General features: G+C 55.3%; 1 long non-coding RNA gene across 1 annotated transcript; it reads left to right on the top strand.

Annotated features, from left to right (window-relative positions):
* Nucleotides 1–2,823: 2,823 nt before the first annotated feature.
* On the top strand, nucleotides 2,824–5,358 carry LOC111096117. The gene is made up of 3 exons (XR_005358909.1): nucleotides 2,824–2,883; nucleotides 3,666–3,852; nucleotides 4,939–5,358. It is a non-coding gene; the product is annotated as an uncharacterized LOC111096117 (long non-coding RNA).
* The last annotated feature ends 399 nt before the right edge of the window (nucleotides 5,359–5,757 follow it).

Below are 5,757 nucleotides of genomic sequence, written 5' to 3'. Positions count from 1 at the left end.
GGAGCTAGGGGCTAGAGAACACAGTGAACAAAAAACCATGATGCTAGATGGAGCTCTTACTGATGGCGACCAGCAATGCTCTTGGGGTTCTGATAAGGGAAGTATGGTGGCCCAGAAGGCTTCCTGGAGGAGGTGATTTCTGAGAACTGAATGGTTGCTGATGACAGGCAGGGATGGAGTGCTCCAAGCGCTGGAGATTTCCCTATTCTCCGCTCCTCACGGAACCACTGGAGAGTAATAAGAGATGAAGTACCCTCTAGCTTAGAGTTACCAGGTAAAATACAAGATGCTTAAATACAAATTTAAGTTTCAGATAAACAACCAAAAATTGTTTAGCATAAGTATGTCCCGTGCAACATTTAGGATATACTTATACTAAAAAAATTAATTCATTATTTATCTGAAATTGAAATTTAACTGAGGGGACGCCTGGGTGGTTCAGCAATTGAGCGTCTGCCTTTGGCTCAGGGCCTTATCCCGTATTCCCGGGATCGAGTCCCACATCGGGCTCCTTACATGCAGCTGCTTCTCATCCCTCTGCCTGTGTCTCTGCCTCTATTTCTGTGTCTCTCATGAATAAATAAATAAAATCTAAAAAAAAAAAAAGAAATTTAACTGAGATTCTTGCATTTTTATTTGCCACATCTGGCAACTTACCCCAGCTGCCATGGAAAGACAGGGTCAGAAAGTCTGAGGCTGGAGGCCAGAGGTAGTGGGGAGGGGGTGAAGACACAGGAGATGGAGTCTAGATGGAGTAAGAAGGAGAAGGGAGAGGCAAGGCTTGTACCCTGCTGTCTGAGCAATCAAGTCAGGGCATGGAGGAGGCACTGCCCCCCCCCCCAGGGTGGGTAGTGGGAGACAGTTCAAGAACATGCTGAGTTTAGTTATGGACAGTAATGGCTGAGACTCCCCAGGGCCCTCCTAATGGAAATAAATGTTCAGGTGATGGCTAGGGACAGGAGAAGAAACGTCATGGCTAAGGTGCTACTAGCAGAGTCCAGGAAAGGAGATTCCAGTTGAGAGAAGAGCGGGGGGCTGACACATAGCAGCGGCTCCCCACATGCACCCCCAACTATTGGCTCAGGGCAGGGTCTGGGGGGCTGGTGATCCACTGCAGGGGTTCCGGTTCCAGCAGTACCACCCCAGGTTTACCTCTGCTAGTCTCTGAGGACTGGAATTTAACTTTATCTTCCCAAAGGTCACCTTGCCCACAGCCCTACCCTGGGGGTGGACATTCCTCACATTCCGTGGCCCTCACGTGAGGTGGCAGGTCCAGGTTTCCATCGGTCCTCAGCTCCTCTGGGTAAGCCTTACTGAAGGCCTACCATGCATCCCCAGGGTCTGGGTTGGGGGGTCTGACTGATCTATGTTTGAACTCTGACTCTGCCCCCTATCTGCTCCTGGGCCCAGTTAGGTGTCCTTCTTGAGCCACCACGTCCTCACCTGTAAATGGGGGCTAATTCTGACAGGAGTGTTGCGGGGTCATGTCTTTAAAAGCACCATACCTCAGCACTTGGCATTCACTAGGTGCTCTTAATACCGATTTTTCCTTTGCCTTCTCTGAGCCTCAGCGTTCTTCTTTTTAAAGAATAACATAACCTGTCATGTCAAGCCAGGGACCGGCATGTATGGGCTGCGAGGTAGCTGCGTGGGAGGCCCCAGAACCCCATACTTCTCAGGTCCAGCAGAGGCTAAAGCGAAGTCTGGGGTGACCTTGGCCGGGCAGGGAGCAGGCAGATGGACAAGTGGCTGCAGGCTCCATGACACGGCTGCTGGGAAGCGGTAGGCTGGCCAGAGGGCCTGGTGGCAAAGGCTGATAGAAACGGGCAGGGGAAGCCCGCAGTCCAGTGCAGTCGGGCCTCTGCTCTGGCTCTGTTATCTCAGCTTCCCCTATCCCTGCCTCCAGTCCCTCCTTGCTCCCAGGTGCGGGATACACACAGGGCCGGGGCCAAGGGGACATGCCACCTAGAGCCCAAGTTTATCATTCTAGATCATAATCCAGGTGCCTGGTATCTGGAATTCCCTGCCCAAAGGGCTCTGAGATCACTTCCAAGACCTGGATCTATTCTCCCAGTGGGCTGTGCTGCAGCCTGAGGCCTGAGGGATGTACAAGGAAAGACCTTGGACATGGGGTCTGCACACAAAGACTTCTCCAGTAGGCACGAAGCAGGTGGGAAGAGAGCGAAGAACCTGGCAAGGGGACTGCCATTTGAACTCTTGCTCCAGATATCCTCATATTTGGTGGGCCACCCCAAGGAAGGGTCAGTGTCCGAGGAGTCTCAGGATGGTAGTTGGAGACTTTGATCCAATGATGGGCCAATTTTACCTGTGGATTCCCAGATCCACCCATGGAAATTCATATTCTTGGACTTTGGAGAAGATTCTAGAATTATTTATTTATTTATTTATTTATTTATTTTTTAGATTTTATTTATTCATGAGAGACACAGGGAGAGAGGCAGAGACACAGGCAGACAGAGAAGCAGGCTCCATGCAGGAAGCCCGACGTGGGACTTGATCTCAGGTCTCCAGGATCACACCCTGGGCCGAAGGCAGACGTTTAACCGCTGGGTCACCTGGGTGCCCCAAGATTCTAGAATTAGCATATCTAATAAAGATGGCTAGAGACCATGCAGGGAGCTTTGTGCCCAGCATCCCATTCCCCATCTAATTCTTTTTGTTTTTTTTTAAGATTTCGTCTTTTAAAAAATATTTTATTTAAGAAAAAGAGAGTAAGAAAGAGCACGAACAGGGGAGAGGGGCAGAGGGAGAGGGAGAAGCAGATTCCCTGCTGAGCAGGGAACCCAACACAGGGCTGGGTCCCAGGATGCCAGGACCATGAACCAAGCCAAAGGGAGATGCTTAACCAACTGAGCCACCCAGGTAGGTGATCCTTAAGACTATTTTTAGGTAACCTCTACACCCAACGTATAGAGCCCAAACCCACACCCCCCCAAAAAAGTTGCATGTTCCACTGACTGAGCCAGCTGGGTGTCCCCCATTTAATTCTTACAATAAAAAAAAACCCTACGGGGTTATTGTAAGGTAGGTAGCTGGGAGGAAACTGAGGCATGGCAAGAAGATTTGCCTAAGACCTTCCAGCTAGCAATCGACAGAGCTGGGATGGGTCAGCACAATATGATATCAGCCTTGTACTCTCCTGCCTCTCCCTCACTCCAAAGAACCCTCCCAAACGCCAAAACCTCAGAGATAACAGCACTCAATTTGGGTCAGAAGTCATTTGGACAAATTCTACTTGGTTCCAGGAAAACAAAGCTTAGAATCCAATTATGAAGCATAAATCCTGTTCTCTGGTCTGGTGCGGGCCCTCACTCTCCGCTCACTCTGGGGTGCTCTCAGACCCTGGCAGGGTCTGTGACCATCCATGTATGATGTCTCTATGTTGACGTCCCCAGCCCAGGCCTCCAGGTCTCTTGGCTCCAAATTCAAGTGTTCTCAAGCTGAGCAGCACCCCTCATTCCCAGACCTGCCCCTCTCCTGGCCCTGCCACACCATCAGTGCTCAAGCCAGTGTCTGTGTCCATCCTTAACTCTGCCTTCTCCAGCTACTTCCAGTCCATTGTTCTTCAACCTGCTGGGTCTACTTCCTTCATAGCCAGGAACCTGTCCCCATCTTCCATTGACTTTGCAGCTCTCTTTGTTCAGGCCTCATCATCTCCCTGAAGGACGACTGGCTCTCCCAAGCCACTGCATATATGGCACCTACAGTGATCTCTAGGAAAGCAAGGGACAAGTCATGCCTCTGTTTGAAACTCTTCAGTGGCTCCTGTCTCAGTGCCCTTTGACTAAAAGCCAAGCTTTCCTGTACTCTCCAGGAACACTGAAGGGCTTTGTAAGTCTCCTTACACCCCTCCCCACCCCCCAGGCTTATTCCTCACCTCTCTGTCTTTGCTGCTGCTGTTCCCTTTTCCCCTGGATTTCCTGGCTAACTGCTACTTGCTCAGATTCCACCAGCATGGCCTGCAGGAAGCCACCCCTGCTGCTCCCAGACCGGGTTAGGACCCCTGCTCTGGCTGCCCTGGCTCTCTTGCAGCACCTGCCACCTGCACTCATAACAACAGCTGATATTTATTGAGTGCTGACTCCATGTATTTTTCTTTATTGACCCATTTAACCTTCACGAGCACCCTAGGAGACAGGTCCTATGATCATCTCCAATTTCAGATGGGTAAAAGGTTAAGTAAATGGCCCAAGATCACACTACCTGGGGATTTGCAACCAGAGTGGCTGCCCGCCCCCCCCCAAAGCTGGCCTCTAATCCTAGGATGCTGCCTCCCGCTGTCCTGTGGGTGGACATTGGGGCGGCAGCGTCGGGGGTGGGGTGTGTGTGGCCGGTCCTGGGTGGCTCCTGACCCATCCGGGCGCCCAGGCGCTAGCCCAGGTGCTGGCAGGGTACGTGCCCGACGCCAGGCGCTCCCGCCCTAGTCTCAGGGCGCTGCGGGGCCGCGAGGGCCCCCGGCGACCCGGGCGTCGGGCGGCCCAGCTGGGGCGGGCTCGGGGCCAGATGGGCTGCACCGCCACGGGGAGGCCGGGCGGCCGGGGCGCGCGTTGCCATGGGGACGGGGGGCGGCAGCCCCGCCCCGGTGGGCGGGGGAGCAGGTGGCGGGACGGGGCGCAGGCGGGGGGAGGGGCCGGAAGGGGCCCGCGGCCGGCGCTGGAGGGGCGCGCCCCGGGGGTCTCCCCTCCCTGCCTCCCGGCTCCCGCCGCCCCCTTGGCGAGTCGGCTCGCACTCCCTGCCTGCGCATCTGGCCGTAGGCCACCTCCTCCACGTTCTCCTTCCCGGCCTCAGTTTCCCCGGCTGTGGGGCGGCGGAGCCCGACCAGGACATTTTCATGCACGCTTCAGCGCATGTACTTTTTATGGCTCTGGGAGAGGCCCGGAGGATTCAGGCTTGGGTAATTTCTCATCCTCTTCTTAGACGGAGGCACGTTCTCATCAAAGGACCCAGAAGCGGGGAATGGCAGAGCTACAAGAGCTGGTGGACGGCCAGAGCGGCCAGCCGAAGCCCAGAGAGGGCCAGGAACCTGCTCAGGGTCACACAGCCAGTCGCAGGCTACAGGATGAAAAAGCGGGTCCTAGCTTCCCAGGGCTCCGCCCATCAGGAGCCAAAACCCAGGTTGCCAACGGGAGAAGACAAACGCCCCCGCTCTGGCCAGATGACAGGAAGGCTGCCCGGGAGCGCACACCTGAGACAGGGGCTCCCCGTGTGCAGCAGAGACCCCCGTGGGGCTCCCACCACCACTCACGCCCTCGCGACCTGCATCCCACCGCTGCACAGCTGGGGCCATTGTCCTGGCCCTGCAGACAAGGTGTGGAGGTTGTGTCCTCCCTCGGCCCACCCCACCCACCCGTGGTAAATGCTGTAAATGATGAGCTGGGCCCCCAGCCGGCAGCATGGCCCCAGAGCTGGGCCTCCACACCTCCCCAGACCCCAGTCTTCTCTCTGGGAGGCCCTGCTGTCCTTCCTCCTGCCTCCTGCAGGACCCTTCTGTGAGCGCTGCAAGCCCCAGCCAGGGAGGGGGTTGTCTGGAGGGCAGGCCTTGCTTCCTCCCTCTGGCAGGAGTCACTGGGGACTGACCCTGCCCTGGTTCCCTGCTGACGCTGGTGGAGGGTGGTTCTGGCTAGGGGTGGAAGTACAGAGGAGCAGGGCAGAGACAGGGTCTGTGCCTTTAAGGTACAGCTTGCTGCTGGAGTGCCACACACACACACACACACACACCACAGTCTCCCTAGCACA

Source organism: Canis lupus, chromosome 5 (genome assembly GCF_011100685.1).
Source record: "Canis lupus familiaris isolate Mischka breed German Shepherd chromosome 5, alternate assembly UU_Cfam_GSD_1.0, whole genome shotgun sequence".
NCBI classification, from domain to species: Eukaryota; Metazoa; Chordata; class Mammalia; order Carnivora; family Canidae; genus Canis; species Canis lupus.
This window is presented reverse-complemented; position numbering and strand designations above follow the sequence as displayed.